Source organism: Varanus komodoensis, unplaced genomic scaffold (assembly GCF_004798865.1).
Source record: "Varanus komodoensis strain SLA01 unplaced genomic scaffold, ASM479886v1 scaffold42, whole genome shotgun sequence".
In the NCBI taxonomy this organism is placed as follows: Eukaryota; Metazoa; Chordata; class Lepidosauria; order Squamata; family Varanidae; genus Varanus; species Varanus komodoensis.
In genome coordinates this window covers 6,716,659-6,733,961 of record NW_025335972.1, presented here as the reverse complement: position 1 = coordinate 6,733,961, position 17,303 = coordinate 6,716,659, and the positions used below count along the sequence as shown (strand labels likewise).

Sequence of the window (17,303 nt, the reverse complement as noted above, 5' to 3'; positions counted from 1 at the left end):
TTCCAGAACCAGCGGCACTTGGAGGGTTGATTCCGCCAGGACCAAGACTGGAGAGGAGGGGCCCCTCCATGCACATGCACTCAGGCACACATGCACAGACAGGCCCCACGTGCCATTTACAGGTCTAAAACTTCACCTGGCATGCCACAACATCTGCCCCTTGCAGCCCCAGCTGATGGGGCAGAGCAGCCCCATTTCTTCCAGGACCCACCTTATTCACCCATCAAGTGAGGGGCGAGGAGGCTACTTCTGACATCAGAAGGGGCAGGTGGGCATAGGAATGGCAGCCCCCCCCCCCCGTGATGCCGCTTCCCCACTCCAGGCCCGATACCTGTCAGAGCCCAAAGTGTGGCAACAGGTTAAACTTATGAACACCAGGACTCAGACGCCTTAATCCAAGCACTGACCAATGTCCAATCCAAATTCCAAGGCATAGGAGGTAAACACAAACCAGGAGCCAAGAGCCAGAATGTCCACACAAGCGGGGGAAGGGGGCATTTGGAGCAAAAGCAGGAGGAGAAGCAGGGCAGGGAGAGCAGCCAAGGGTTTGCAGCACGATCCAGGAGCAGGCATAGGTCCCGAGTGCAGGATTCACAGCCAGGGTTTCACACAGCACCAGGCAGAAGATCCTGGCTGCTGAGACAGCTTCTGGATGGAAGAGCCTGTTCTTCTATAGCTCTTCCCTCAGGGCTCCCAGGTGATGCTCGTAAGGGCCCTGATAGCTGCAGGAGGCTGTGGGTCTGATCCTCCAACTGCCAGGGCTGTTATTCTGGCCTTTAGCCAGAAGATGGAGCCCCAAAGCTGCCTCAAAACCTGACAACACCAGAAGAGAGAAACAGAAACATAGAAACAGAGTGAGTCAGAGGGGTCATCCCGGGCCATCTAGTCTGACCTCCGGCACCAGCTGGCTCCGCTCACGACATGCCCACCATGAGAGCAAGGCTGGGGGAAACGTGCCTAACCTATGGAGGTAGAGGAGGACCGCAAACATAAAGGCCAGTCAGCTCCCCTCACCTGTGTGCCCCCTCTTTGATGCTGAAGCTAAACTTCTTACCTCCTGTTTCATGCAAACAAGGCACTCAGTGTGAACATCTCGTTTGTCCCTTAATTTTGTTTTGCTCCTCTAGCATAATTTCCTATTATGAGTCTTTCCATTGTCTTTCCCACTATGGACATAAGGCTAACTGGCCTGTAATTCCTCATGTCCCCTCTACTACCCTTTTTGAAAATTGGGACCCCTCATGCCACCCTCCAGTCCTCTGGAACCTCACCCATTCTCCACAAGACCTCAGAAATGGAGGCCGGCAGACATGGGAGTACCTTCACCAACTCCTGAAGTACCCTTGAGTGTAACCCATCAGGGCCTGGCACCTTTGTAATGTCCAGTGCCCTGAGGAGTCCCTTGACTTCTAGTGGAGTGACTCTAATCTGTTCCCCTAAATCCGCAGCCTCATCTGAACCTCCCCCCACCATGCAGATCTCCTCCTGCTTTGGGGAGAACAGAGGCAAACTAATCATTCAGCATGTGTCTCTTCCCTCACACTGAATCCCCTTCCTCCTTATTAAGTGGTCCCACTGGCTGTCTCCCTTTCCTCTTGCTATTTATATGTTGACAGAAGCCCTTTTTGTTGCTCTTGATATTCTTTGCAAGTCTCAGCTCATAATTAGCCTTAGCCTTGTGAAGAAACCTTCTGCAATGGGCCTCCTCTTCCCGGTATACCCTTTTGTCTACTCACCCCAGTGCCCATTTCCTACAGAGGTTCCTCTTAGTCCTAATGCCTCTAATCACTTCTCTTCTCATCCATGGCACTTCTCTTCTCATTCCCATCCTTCTCTTCCCCGTCTTACTAGCTAGAGATATCGTCAAGGCTTAGACCTCCAAGACATCCCTTTTTAGCGCCATCCACCCCTCCTCAACTCCCTTGCCTTCCAGTACCCTCTCCCAGGAGACTTTCCCCAGTCTGACCAAAGTTGACCCTTGTGAAGTCCCAGCTTCTAATGTTCAACCTGCTGCATGTCCCCATTCCCCTGATCTCAAAGCAAAGGACGGAGTGATCACTCACATCCAGAGCTCCCCTAATCTGCACCCCATCTATCATCTCCTCCCTGTTGGTCAAGACCAAGTCAAGGATATCCACCCCCCCCCCCCCCCCCACATATTGCCTCCCAGACCCTCTGTGTGAAAATGCTCCTTCTGTAGCATCTAGGAAGTGATGTGACCTGGTTGTTGCCGCCAAGTGATGCTCCCAACTAATATCTGGGAGATTGAAACTCCCATAATTGCTGTGTCCCTCCCCGTGAGATATCCTTCAAATCTGGTATGTCAGGGCATCCCCCAGCGTCTCAAGGTGACTTGGAGTGTGATAACATACCCCCACTGTTCAGGTCCCTCCCCCTAGTTTCTAGTTTCACTCAGACCACCTCTACCAGACCCCCCTCAGTGCCACATTCTATCTCACTGCACCCTATCCCTTCCCTGACATATAAAGCTGTGCCCCCGCCCCTCTTGTCCTTCCTGTCCTTTCCAAATAGGTGATACCCCTCTATATTTACATTCCAGTCTTGCCTTTCATCCCACCAAGTTTCTGTGATCCCCTCCAGGTCATACCGCCTATTCCCAGGAGAGCCTCAAACTCTTCCTGCTTGTTACCCATGCTCCTAGCATTGGTGTACATGCATCTCAGCAAGATGCTGTGGTGTTTTGTTTGATTCAACTCATTTTTATTGTAAGCTGTCCGGAGATGCTAGTAGTGGACAAAATTGAAAAGCAATCAATCAACCAATCAATAAATGGTCTATGTGGTGCCATAGGTGCACCAAAAAAGAAAAGTGTTTGTCAGACACCCAAAACTCAGTGAAGTAGGTGCCTGACAAATCTCTGGCAGTAGAAAGGTCCACAATTGCGGTGCCACTCAAAAGTCTCTCCTCTTTGCAACCGCCCCTTAACCTCTATAGGGAGAGGAACTTTTAGAGTTATTTTGCCCTGTAGTGGCAAAATGCCAGTAAAGATCTGCAGTACACCAGTGTCTGGTGTTTTGGCACTAAGGGGAGAAAGGGAGGTGCCAAGTTCATGGCAATCAGGCAGCTTCATCTGGTTGAATTGAAGGTCAAGGGCCTCAAGGCCTTAGACAGGGTCCTCACCAGCAGGTGATGCGCAGGGAAGTCACTCAACAACAGCCAGCCAACATTGCTGCTGTGGGCAGTACTAGGCTCCCCTGACCTCACCTGATTGTCAAGAGAATACGATGGTCACAGCAAACACTCTTTTTCCAACAACCCAAGAGACGACTCTATACATGGACATCACCAGATGGTCCACACAGAAATCAGATTGACTATGTGCCGTGCAGCCAAAGATGGAGAAGCTCTATACAGTCAGTAAAAACTAGACCAGGAGCTGACTGTGGCTCAGAGCATGAGCTTCTGGTTGCAAAATTTAGGCTTAAATTGAAGAAAGTAGGGAAAAGCACTAGGCCACTCAGGTATGACCTAAAGCATATCCCTGATGAATATACAGTAGAGGTGACAAATAGCTTTAAGGAATTAGATCTGATAGAGTGCCTGAAGAACTATGGATGGAGGTTCGCAACATTGTACAAGAGGTAGCAACTAAAGCCATCCCAAAGAAAAAGAAATGCAAGAAAGCAAAATATCTGTCTGAGGAAGCTTTACAAATAGCTGAGGAAAGAAGGGAAGCGAAAGGCAAGGGAGAAAGAGAAAGATACACCCAACTGAATGCAGAATTCCAGAGAATAGCTAGAAGAGATAAGAATGCTTTCTTAAATGAACGGTGCAAAGAAATAGAAGAAAACAATAGAATGGGGAGGACCAGAGATGTCTTCAAGAAAATTGGAGATATGAGGGGAACGTTTCATGCAAAAATGGGCATGAAAAAGGCCCAAAATGTCAGGGACCTTACAGAGGCAGAAGAGATTAAGAAGAGGTGGCAAGAGTACACAGAAGAACTGTACAAGAGAGATCTTAATGTTGCTGATAACCATGATGGGGTGGCCATTGACCTCAAACCAAAAATTCTGGAATGTGAAGTCCAATGGGCCTTAGGAAGTTTGAGCAACAACAAAGCTAGTGGAGGAGACAATATTCCAGCTGAGCTATTCAAAATCCTAAAAGATGATTTAGTAAAAGTGCTACACTCAATATGCCAGCAAACTTGGAATGCACAACAGTGGCCAGAAAGCACAGGATTGGAAAAGGTCAGTTTACATTCCGATCCCAAAGAAGGGCAATGCCAAAGAATGTTCAAACTACCGCACCATTGCACTCATTTCACATACTAGCAAAGCTAGGCTCAAAATCCTACAAGCTAGGCTCCAGCAGTATGTGGAGCGAGAACTACTAGAAGTATAGGCAGGATTTTGAAGAGGCAGAGGAACTAGAGATCAAATTGCAAACATACGCTGGATCATGGAGAAAGCTAGGGAGTTCCAGAAAAACATCTACTTCTGCTTCATTGCCTATGCTAAAGCCTTTGATTGTGTGGATCACAACAAATTGTGGCAAGTTCTTAAAGAGATGGGAGTACCAGACCATCTTATTTGTCTCTTGAGAAAGCTGTACGTGGGTCAAGAAGCAACAGTGAGAACTGGACATGAAAACACTGATTGGTTCAAAATTGAGAAAGGAGTTTGGCAAGGCTGTATATTGTCATATACTTATATGCAGAGCACATCATGCAAAAGGCCAGGCTAGGTGAATCACAATTCGGAATTAAGATTCACTGACTCCCCATTGAAGTCCAGGCCCAATTCAAGGTGTTGATTATCACCTATGAAGTCCTTAACGGCTTGGGTCCTGGTTACCTGAAGGAGCGCTTACGTCCATATGTGCCCTCCCGCCCCTTGAGATCAGCGGCAGAGGCCCTTCTCCAGGAGCCCTCCATGAAGGACATTAGGAGGATGAGTACCCAGAGGAGGGCTTTCTCTGTGGTGGCACCCAACCTATGGAATGCGCTCCCCAGAGAGGTCCACCTGATGCCGTCATTATTTGCTTTTCGGCGCCAGGCCAAGACCTTTTTATTTAAGCAGCATTTTAATTGTTGATCTTATTTATTGATTTTAACAACTTTGGCCAGGATGTCTCCAATTGCATTTTATTGTATTAATGATATTTATTTATTTGTAAGCCGCCCCGAGGCTTAGGTGAATGGGGCGGCATATAAGTCCGCTAAATAAATAAATAATAAGATTGCCAGAAGAAATATCAACAACCCTAGATATGCAGATGATACCACTCTAATGACAGAAAGTGAAGAGGAACTAAAGAGCCTCTTGATGTGGGTGAAGGAGGGGAGTGCAAAAGTTGGCTTGAAACTTAACATTAAGAAAACTAAGATCATGGCATCTGGTCCTCTCACTGCCCGGCAAATAGATGGGGAAGAAATGGAGGTAGTGACAGATTTTATTTTCCTGGGCTCCAAGATCACCACAGATGGGGACTGTAGCCAAGAAATTAAAAGATGCTTGCTCCTTGGGAGGAAAGCTATGGCAAATCTAGAGAGCATATTAAAAAGCAGAGACATCATGCTGTCGACAAAAGTGCATATAGTCAAGGCTATGATTTTCTCAGTTGTAATGTATGGCTGCAAAAGTTGGACCATAAGGAAGGCTGAGCGCCGAAGGATTGAGGCCTTTGAATTGTGGTGCTGGAGGAGACTCCTGTGAGTCCCTTGGACTGCAAGGAGATCAAACCAGTCAGTCCTAGAGGAGATCAACCCTGACTGCTCTTTAGAAGGCCAGATATTGAAGGTGAAACTCAAATACTTTGGCCATGTAATGAGAAGGAAGGACTCCCTGGAGAAGAGCCTAATGCTGGGAACAATTGATGGCAAGAGGAGGGGACGGCAAAGAATGAGGTGGCTAGATGGAGTCACTGAAGCAGTCGGTGTGAGCTTAGGTGGACTCCGGGGGATGGTGGAGGACAGGAAGGCCTGGAGCAATGTTGTCCATGGGGTCGCAATGGGTCGGATGCAACTTCGCAACAAACTACAACTATTCTGCAATTTGCATACAATGTGAAGCAGCAGCCCAAATTGTGTACAAATTTCACTGTTTTTTCTTAAATGCAAATGAAGCTTCATCTTAAAAATGGAAGTCTCCATGCTGGCTTGATTCCTGTCAGAATGAGTTGGCACTAGCATGGGATTGGCAGAACAGAATCTGCAAGGTCAAGTCAAGCAAACTTTGCTGGAGGTTGGTTATCTTCCAGTTCTGCCTCCAGTTCTTTCCTGCCTTTTGCCTGGGGCAGAGCTCTCCTCTTGCCTTATCTAATTTGTTTTTGTACTCTGACAGCCTTCCTTCATATTTTCTAATCCTTCCATCAGCTCCTGTTTGGTGCTCATTTTCACATAACATGTATTTCAAAGGAAAACTCAGTGCTATCAAGAAAGGCCTGTACTTTAGAAAGTTTTTCACATCAATAGATAATATAGAGGCATATTTATATTATCCTCCTTTAGCTCCTCTTTCCAGGAAATATCTTAGCCTATTCACTAGCAGTACCAGGCCTTAACCTTTTGGACCAACCTCAAGGACACTTTTCCAAATGGATGGTCTTAGTGGTAGCCCACCTCCATCTTCAAAGAGTACTCCTGTATCCAAATTAGTACAAACATTTTTAATTAATAAAGAATGTGTACTTGTCAAAGAAATGTATAACTGATGCATACATTTGGAAAAATCCACATACAAATATGTATAACATTTCATGGGCAAATATATAAAACAAGGTTTGCCATCTGCTACAGCTATGATATGAAAGCATTTGATTTGGAAAACTTGATCAACTTGCATTTTCCTTGTCCACACATGGCTAGGTAGCACTCCGATCTAGGTGAGCCAAAACTGGACCAAAGAATGTCCCAGGCTTTCCGGGATCACTTCAGAGGGCTGCCAGTGGAGCTGTCTGAACCACAAACATACCATAATGTGCTGTACTATGTGCATGCACAAATGCATGGAGATTCCCAAGGCATACAATGATTAAGGAATCTGTAGCTTTGGCAAAGCTGAATCCATCAATTGATATATGCACACTCCTTCAAACAATGCAGATTGTATTAAACTCATGCATAAATTTAAACTGTTCACCTGTATGGAGAGAGGGCAGAAAGAAAATTCCAACAGTTAATTCCAACAAGGGTAGTAAAAAATTTGCACTATTTACAGCTTCCATAATTGCCCTAAATCATCTCATTGATTGATATTGGACCCATCCTACTGAGTGCTAGTGAGACTAATATTCATAGTCATTCGTTGTATGGACTAGACATTTGCCATTAAAAAAGGAACTCTTTTAACTCCAAAATCTTACAGGGTGGGAAGTGGAAGTGCCATTTTCTGATTCATCTCAGGAAGCAAAATGTATTGGGCCAGTTTGGGGGGTGGATTTACATGACAACCAGCCTTAGGTAAAATTCTGTGGGCAGGAGATCCTGACCATCCTAACCCCAACCCTTTCCTGAGCAATTAACCCATTTGTGGGTAGCTCAGTCACTTCAAACCAGAACTTCATGGTGAGTGACCATGCTCCATTCCTTATTGTTCAGAAAAGATGTTACAGGACTCCTTGTTGCCTATTTTTGAATAAAACATCATTGGGTTTTTAAAAATATTCTTATTTTTAATAGAGAAGAAATCCAAACCTAAAAAATATTTGTCCCACTAATTCAGATTTCCATGGAGTGGTATGGCATGCCTATTTTCAAAATATAGCTTCAGTCACTGCCTTCCTTTGTAAGGATATTTAACACTGAGCTTCTGAAATTAAATGAGCTGCTCTGCAGAAGTATATGGCTTTTCTGTATTCTTTGTTACAATGCCCCTGCCAGGATAGTCAAAAGAGGAAGCTGTATTTTATTTGGACTGACACTCTGAATTTCCCCAAAGTTAAAAAAGCTCCTTAGAACAGGACTTTGTGGGGAAAACAAAATGATGAGCTTTCTGATGTTATTCTCACCCAGATAATTTAGCCTCACTGCCCCCACCCCCAGTATAACCAAATCAAAATAAATGCAGACGGTGTGAAATGGCTATGAAAATGGAATTAATTCAGTTCATTCCTATTAAGTTCTTCTGTAACACTCGGGTTAACCAAGTTGCTCAGGGAGCAATGATACAGAAATCCCCTTCTCTCTTCTCCAGTATCGGCTACATCATAGGCAAGGAGACTTGACTGAGAAATGGCCAAACAAGGAGAACGTTAGGAAGATGAACACCAAACGTGTGTTGCGACATCATCCATCGTGCCAACCATGTGTGCTTTTCAGCCAAGATGCATTTTTGGATCAAGGGTTGGTGGCTGCCTTCCCTCCTGAAGCTCCAGTGGTTTTTTATTTTTGTTCTTCTATTTTTCTTCCAGATTGCTTCGGTGTACAATAGTGAACTGATTGCTTACTATGATTGTCATGTTAATTGTTACAGAACTATGTCATGTTTAAAGCTGTTTCAGTGATTAAATGGTTGAATGATTAATGGATTAACTGACATAGAACCATCAAATTGCATGGTGCTTGGCCAAGTACAAGAGGGCAGGTCCTTGCCCCACAGAGCATACAATCACAAATTTGACACAAGGGTTACAACAGAGGAATGAAATAGAGGCAGGAATGAATAGGGGAATGACGTTTATTTATTTCACTTTCATATACTTAGATTTCTTTACCCCTGTGCCTCTTACTAGACTAGTAACTGGACTGAGAGTACCTAATTACCCGCCATTGGTAAAGTGAAGTGGATGTGGAGCTTGCCACCACCCAGCAAGGAGAAGACCAGGAGCTCCATGTGTGTGACAGTAGGATCTCTACAGTGAGGGTGGGATAGCAGTATCAGGGGACAGGAAGACTTCTCCTTCCTCCTCATGTACTTCTATGACCCTCACAGTCGGCTCTAAGAAGCTCCTACAACCCTCTGGAGTAGGTCTGGAGAGAGGACACGTGGGATGCAGGGAGCAGGAGAAGGACCAGGTGTCTGTTCCACTAGCAGATGGACATGATTGAAGAAAGTCCTGAGAAGCAGAACGGCTTCAAGCTTCCATCAATGATGCCCAGGAAAGCTTAGCCAGGTCCACAATACATATCTGATGTACTGGAGAAGTATTTTACTTAGTCATATTTGTTGAAAGAGTCTTCCATGCTGATGTGTTCTGCCTCGATCATGTGGATTTTACTTCCAAACCTCAAAAACTACACATCCAAAGCACAAGATCCATGAAGGACTGAGGCAAAATAAGTTACCTAATTTCCTGGGTGGTTTGTTTGTTTGTTTGTTTGTTTGTTTAATGCATTCCCCATTTTACTTATTTTTTGAGACTCATTGCAAGTGTGTGTTTCAATCTGCTTGTGCACACATGCGTGGGCACAACTTCTTTTTCTGCTTAGCCCATTCCTGTTGAAGTAATTCGCTTGCTTGGTTTGCTACACATGTCAGGGTGGTACCAGCAGGCTTGAGCTAAAGCACAAGGTAGAAAACATCCTTCGGGAGGGAAACTTCTTGAGGGAGGACCCCAGAAACAGCCTGGCAAGGACTGAGCATCCTCAGGGGCTACAGCACTCAGTTTCTCTAAAAAGAAGTATGGGAGGGTGATGGAACACTTGCAATTAAATATAACCCAATACTGATTAAAAGCACACAAAGTGGAAAGAGGGTTTCTATGTATAGAGCAACTGTGAAGAAAACTGTTTGCACCCTTTCCTTCATTAGGTGAGGGACTTGTTCTTTTCTTAATTAAAGCTGGACCTTCAGAGAAGCAGCCTAGGATATGACCGAGGGGGAAAGACACCCCCCACCTCTTTCCTTGAGCTTCCTTCCTCCCTAATAATTCCATTCCAGGAAGCCCCCACACTGTGGTTGTGAGTATGAATCATACCGAGCAAGCCTGAAGACCTCAGCCGAAGGCCACAGGGGAAACAGTCGAGCAGATACTAATTATAAAATGAAACTGTACCAGCTAGGAAAATGTAATCAGCAAGCGTGGTTTTCCACACCAGAATCTAAGGTCCCCTGTGCACCACCTTCTGCTGGTCCCTGTGCTGCATCTCGTCACTTCTTCTCAGCCTATGCCTAAGGCCAACTTCAGGGGGAGGGAGGCTCAGGCAACTGTCAAGGTACCCCAGCCCAGTGAGGGCCCTGTCAACAGCCCAGGGGCTGCTGCTTTTCTTCCCCCCGGCAACCTACTTGTTCTCTCATTCTGGCCCAGGCAGTGCTGAAGATCAGCAGGAGCAACGGCTCCCCTGCCCCCACCCCTGTTTCTCTGCTTGTGAGTCAGCACGTGGTTGATGGGAATGTGGAGGGAGGGGATGAGGAGCAAGAGCAATGGCCACAAGGCAGACTCACGGAGGATGGGGGGCCTTGGCCAGGTCTCTCAGAGGCCTGAAGCTGATTCTGGGTATGATATGGATCTCTATCAGGCCATCGGAGGAAGCCATTGCTAAGAGAAGTATGGGACTGGACAGGTGGGGAAGGGCTTGCTTGGACAGGAACTCTTAATTGCCCTTGGACTACCAACTACACTTACCCCACAGGTAATTCTGAGCAGGAAGACCAAACATGGCACTAGGACCCGGCATCCTGAGCTAATGCCCAGCTCTGGGCACCCCAGCAGAGCCCACAACAATTAATTCCTTGCCTGAATATGCCCCCTGATTCCTCTTCCTGCTTATGGAAGGGCTGCCAGCAGCGGTGGAGCTGCAATGAGCAGGAGCCAACGACCCCTTGGCTCCCATGCAGGCTGAGCACAGCTGGCAGCTGCAGGAGTGCCACTGTCAGGAGGGCAAGTAACAGCAGGATGCTAATTGGTGCAAAGGGGACCTCCCTCCAGGAGCAGCCAGTTCAGGATCCCCCAAAATAGGAAGCCAAGCCTGAGGTGTGTTGATTAATTGCCTCTCTTTGTCGTTCTGAAATTAAACTCCTGTTTATTATATTTAATGTTCACAGTTTTTTCATTCGTTCATTCATTCGTTTATTCTAGGAATCTCATGACTAAAACCAGAAAACACTTACAACAAATACTGGACAAGTATTGCTGGTCTGAGGTAGACCGGCCCTCCCCAGCGTGGCGCTGTCCAGGCCTTCCATTTCTCACCACCACCCAGCCACGCCACATCAGCAGTTTGCTGGAGCATGCCCAGGCATTTGCCAAAGCAGGGACCTGCTGGCAGCAGGCCTGAGATTTGGTTTACTCTAGGTTCCTTTTACTGTGCCACTGACTAAAGAGATTTGCTCTTGCTGCCCTTTTGTTTGACCAGTAACCTGAATCGATATCTAACCGATTAAAGCTCCTTTCCCACTCTTTCCTTCCTTCTCCTTCCCTGTCCTCTGCTGCCCACAGAAGACCAATTGCTGGACCATAATCAGCTGAACAATCCACAGTGCCCAGCCACATAGCAAAGGGTGTAGTGAGGAAGAGCAATCATTAGGAAGGGAGCACTTAATTAATTTCTAAAACGTTCAATTTTAGCAGAACAATTCTGGCTTTGTGCACCAGTTGTTTTAAAGTGTTGCACAAACTTGGAGAAGGGCAAAGGAATATCCTACTCTGACTTCCTGTCCTTAGCTGGGGTCAAGAGAGGATCAGAAGAAATCACCCTCTCCCATGCAGCCTTTCCACCTGGTTTGCTGTGCATGTGCACTTGTATGCGTGTCTTCCTGGTCCTCCTCCAGCAACAGCCAGCACAAGATGGGGAAGGGAAAATTGGCGGCTTCTGAGGAACTGCTACTAGTGGTAACAAGAGCTGCTGTGGCAACGTGTAGAAAGCCTCTGATATTTCTAATTCCCTACAAGCCAGATCACAGGCAGCAAATGTTTCAGATGCCCCCAAGTCTGACTAATTAACCTGTGCAGTGAGCGCAAACCCTCCTGTCTTCTTCCTCCACATAAAGTGCCTTCCTGACTGTGAAAGAGTGCCAAGATATTGGTCTGGCCTAAGGGAAAAGGGATCACGTGAGACTGCCTGGAGATCATCCACTTTCCACACCCTGCACCCCTTCCTGATGGCTTGCTATCCTTCTCCAGGTCTCTAGTGATGGTGAAAGAACAAAGGGAGCTACTGTGCAATGAGGAAGAAGGCCATGGAGAGGGAAGCCTGGGAAGGGGGGTTACAGCCCTCTGGGTTACAGGATCCCTCAAAGTGATCTGTCTTTCAACTCTGCTCTTACAGCCAGGGTGGCTAACAGGGATGAAGTAGTCCAGGGGTGTGGAACCTGTGGCCCTCCAGATGCCATTGGACTCCATCTCTCATTATCTCTCCATTGGCCATTCTGGCTACTGCCGATGGAAGCCGAACTTCAACATCATCTGGAGGGTCACAGTTTCTTCACCTCTGAAGTTTCCTCACTAGCTCTTCCCTTCTCCTTGCCAAGTACACCTTTCTCTCGGCTTCTCCATAGGAAGTATTTATTGTGTTCTTGTGATTCATCAGCCATGATAGGTTGCAGGTTCTCCACATGACATCCTCCTCCTCTGGTGCCTCTTACTTGCTTTTTGAGCAGTTGATAATGAGCTATCGCAGGGCCAGAATGCTACAAAATGGCAGTGTATTTTTGTGATTCTGCTATTGAATCATGAACTAGTAGAGTTGGAAGGGCCAGAGAGCCACTGGGTCCAACCCCTTGCTCAAAGCAGGTCTCCAGAATATACCATCCCACTCAGATGCCTGCCCATATTCATCTTCAATGCCTCCGGTGTGGGAGAGCCCACAACCTCGCTAGGTCATTGGTTCCAGTGTTGTACTGTTCTGACAGTCAGGAAATTTTTCCTGATATCTAGCCAGAATCTGGCTTCCCATAACTTGAGGCTGTTTTTTTTTTTTAATTAATTTCTATACCACCCATCAGCAAAGCTCTCTGGGCAGTTCACAACATGATATGACAACAAAATACAACACAACAGCATTTAACACATTTAAACGTTCATTAAAATAGCATTAAAATACATTAAATAGAATGAAAAAGACCCAGACAAGGAAATAAAAAGGCACCTGGATAAACCCATCAGACCCCTAGATATCCAAGGAGATCTTTAAAGGCTTCCACAAAGAACTCGGTGCTGATAAGATGGCAGATTTGGCACCAGGAGGGCCATGGCAGGAAGGTTGTTCCAAACATGTAGGGCCACCACAGAAAAGGCGCTCCCCCTAGTTGCCAGCCTCCCATTTTGGTTTGCAGCCTGAAGCACCCTTGAAAATCCTGCCTGAACAGGTTTCATTTGAATTTGACATTTAAAAAAAAAAAAGATCATGGAAAAACAATAGCCACATTTTTGTCATATGCTGTTTGTCCAAGCATGGAAGGGGCTTAAGTGCCTGATATATAGGAAGTTCCTGGATGGTTTTAGCGAAATGGGGCGGTGAAAGAATTTGGAGGATGGCTTGCATGGCTTTGGAGGTATCAGGTGTCTTTCCGACCAGACTGTACTCTCTGTAGCAGGACTGTCCAGTGCTCTGGATGTTCCTACAGGACCTTCTGCATCTTGAACCGGGGATGAACAGGCATGAACAAGAGGTAATAGACAGTTCTTTTGGAAGCCACATTGATCCCACATCTGTTTCAGGATGACATCCAATGGGTTGAGCCTTTGCCATCCTGTATGTAGGCAAGATACAGAGGGGTCTTGCCATCTTCCGAGTGAAGGCAGCCAGTCCTGTTGTTTTAGGAGTTCAGACTGGGCTACTTGTGTGCATTGCTGATGATCAGTCCCAAGGTGTCCTTCCTGTCATTGGTTACAACCATAGCTTAGTGAGGGGCAGAGGATGGGCAACAGCAAAAATGCTCTAATGGGACTTGTCCAGAAAATGAGACAGCAACCACTGATCGTGCAACACTGCGTACAGCAGGGCTTTTGAAAGTGAACATGTCCTGCATTCTGAGGTGACCAAGAAGAGACCCTGTCTGTCCTGTGCTATCATTTCTCCCCTCAGTCTTCTATTCTCAAGGCTAAACACGCCCAGTCCTGTAAGTCTCTCCTCAAAGAGCTTTGTTTCCGGTACCTGGATCATCCTTGTTGCCCTCCTCTGAACCCTTTCCAGTTTGTCTGCATCTTTCTTAAACTGTGGTGCCCAGAACAGGGCACAGTATTTCAAATGAGGTCTTACTAGTGCTGAGTAGAAGGAAACTAGTACTTCATGTGGTTTGAGAGTGATATTTCTATTAAAAAGGTAAAGGTAAAGGTTTCCCCTTGACATTAAGTCCAGTCATGCCTGATTCTAGGGGGCAGTGCCCATCTCCGTTTCCTGGCCGAGGGAGCCAGCGTCTGTCCGCAGACAGTCTCCGTGGTCATGTGGCCGGCATGACTAAACACCGAAGTGCACGGAACGCTGTTACCTTTCCACCGAAGTGGTACCTTTTTATCTACTTGCATTTGCATGCTTTCAAACTGCAAGGCTGGCAGGAGCTGGGACGGAGCAACGGGAACTCACCCCGTTTCTATTAATTAATTAATATTTCTATTAATGCAGCCTAAAATAGCATTTGCCCTTCTTGTAGCCACATCACACTGTTGACTTTTATTCAGCTTGTGACCTACAACAATTCCAAGATCCTTCTCACTTGCTGTATGGTTGAGCCAAGTCATCTCAATCTTGTAACCATTCCTTCAGTTTCTTTTTCTTAGGTGCAGAACTTGGCATCTGTCTCTACTAAATTTCATTGTGCTGTTTTCAGCCCAGTGCTCCAACCTGTCAGAATCACATTGAATTTTGTTTCTGTCTTCCAGGGCATTAGCCATCCCACCCAGTCTGGTGCCATCTGATAATCATCCCCTGCACTTCCTCATCCAAATCATTAATACAAATGTTGAAGAGCACTGGGCCCAGGGCTGAACCCTGCAGTGCCCCACTTGTTGCCTCCCTGCAGTTTGGGAAGGCGTCATTGTGGAGCACTCTTTGAAACTGATTCTGTAGCCGGAGTGCAGTGCCACACTGTGGCTACATAAAGGACCATATTATGAGTTATGAGCACCTGAGTTACAAATAACCCATACTTACAAACGAACTGCCATAAAGCCTATTAATTTTAAAAAAATACTGTGGAAAATTGTCATCACCATAGAGAGAGAAGTGGGATGGGAGAGTGGGAGGGCCTCCCAAGCATCAACACAGATACGGGCTTGGAGCTCCCTCCTCCCCCCCCCCAAACACCTGCCGCGCCATGCTGCCGCCGCCGCCACCGCCGGACCTGAGGGCACCACCGGGCCGGGGGCCAGCTGACCCCGCACCCGCGGCCACCCCTGGGCCACCCCGGGCACGGAGGATGCCGGGGCCATGCCAGGGCCACGCCAGGCCCACCGCCGACGGCGTGGAGGAGGGTGCCACCATCTTGATGCCGGGTGGGTTCCCACACCCCCCCTGCTCCCCCGCCCCACCGGCAATGGTGAGAGCGATGCCGATCGGGGCAGGGAGCGCAGGCAGGTGCCGGCTTAACCCGCCGGACGCGGCCTGGGGCCGGCGACCGAAGGGTGACGGCCAAAGGGTGGTGCCGCCGTTTGCGGCCGTTCGTGGCCGTGCGGGGCTGGGCTGGGGGGTGGAATAGGTTGGTGGGGGGGATTTCTAATTTTGTATTGGGGGGGTGATAAGGGGGAGTTTTTGATTGTTTTAAAGTTTTTATTGTATTTTAATTTGTTTTATGGAGTCGTTCCTGGCCATGCCGACACTTGAGTTTCCTGGGGAGCGCGGGGGCACCCCCATTGGCGTGGTCATGGGCAATGGGTGTTACAGCGGTGGGGGCTTAACGTGTCTGAGTAGAAGAAGGAGGGACAGATGGCTGACACCTGTCCCTCCTTCTGGTTCTGCCCCCAGCCGGAGGGTGCCAGGTAGCCTTGTCAACTGCCCCTCGGGCCTGACGGTGCTGCTGCTTAATGCCAGGTCGGTCCACAATAAATCTTCCCTCATCCATGACTTGATTGTGGATGGAGGGGTCGACCTGGCTTGCATAACGGAGACCTGGGCGGGAGGGGGGGGATGTTGCCCTCTCTCAAATGTGCCTGCCCGGGTATTTGGTTCAGCACCATCCACGCCTGGAGGGGACGGGAGGGGAGGGGGGGTCGCTTTGGTTTACTGAGCCTCCATCTCCCTCACGGGACTTCTGGTCCCTTCGAGGCCAGGGCTTGAGTGTCTTTACTTGGTGTTGGGCGACTGAGACAGATTGGGGATTCTGATGGTGTACCGTGCACCCTTCTGCCCAACAGTCTCCCTGCCTGAGCTGATGGAGATCGTCTCAGACCTGGTGATGAGGCCCCCCAGGATGTTGGTCCTGGGGGACTTCAATCTCCATGCCAAGACTGGTCTGACCGGGGTGGCTCAGGACTTCATGGCCTCCATGATGGCCATGGGGCTTTCTCAACATGTCACCGGCCCGACTCATGAATGTGGACACACCCTGGACCTGGTTTTCTCAACGGGACAGGAAGAGGGTGGTCTGAGGGTGAAGAGTTTATGCCTGACACCCCTGTCATGGTCAGATCACTTCCTGGTGAGGTTTGAGCTCAAGAGCGGCCTCTCCCTCTGTAAGGGTGAGGACCCGATTGTGTGGGTCCACCCTCTGAGCCGGATGGATCTGGATGGATTCCTGAAGGCCCTGGGGGAGTTTCCAGCTGACAAGACTGGTGCTCCTGTTGAGGCCCTGGTCGAACTGTGGAACACGGAGATGACCAGGGCTGTTGACACGATTGCTCCTAAGCGTCCTCTCCCACCGGGCAGAGCCCACTCTTCCCCTTGGTATACACCTGAATTGCAGACGATGAAGCAGGCTGGGAGACGGCTAGAGCATAGGTGGAGGAAATCACAGGATGAATCTGACCGAACACACTTAAGAGCCCATTATCGGGCCTATGCTGTGGCGGTGAGCACGACGAAAAAGAAATTCTTCTCCATCTCCATTGCCTCCTCAAAATGCCGTCCGGCAGAGCTTTTTTGAGTGGTGCATGGCCTGGTTTATCCTGGCCCCAAGAAAAATCTGGTTTCACCCTCGAAGGCCCGCTGTGACAACTTTGCCAAGCATTTCAGGGAGAAAATCGCTCAGATTCATCACGAGCTAGACTCTACTAGTGACTCAGAGGTTTCTGGGGAGATACCAATGCCACTGCTTGGTCCAAAATTAATGGATGAATTTCAGTTATTGCGGCCTGATGATGTGGACAAGGTGCTTGGACGAATACGTCCCACCACTTGCCTCTTGGACCTTTGCCCATCTTGGTTAATAAATAACGCCAAGCACAGGATTGGGATCTGGATCTTGGAAGTGGTTAACACTTCTCTGAGGGAGGGTTGGGTACCTGCCTCTTTAAAGGAGGCGGTA

The 17,303-nt window shown here is 47.9% G+C and overlaps 1 pseudogene; it reads right to left on the bottom strand.

The window, feature by feature from the left end:
• Positions 1-13,231: 13,231 nt before the first annotated feature.
• LOC123029971 lies at positions 13,232-13,918 on the bottom strand (annotated as a pseudogene).
• Between the last annotated feature and the right edge of the window lie 3,385 nt (positions 13,919-17,303).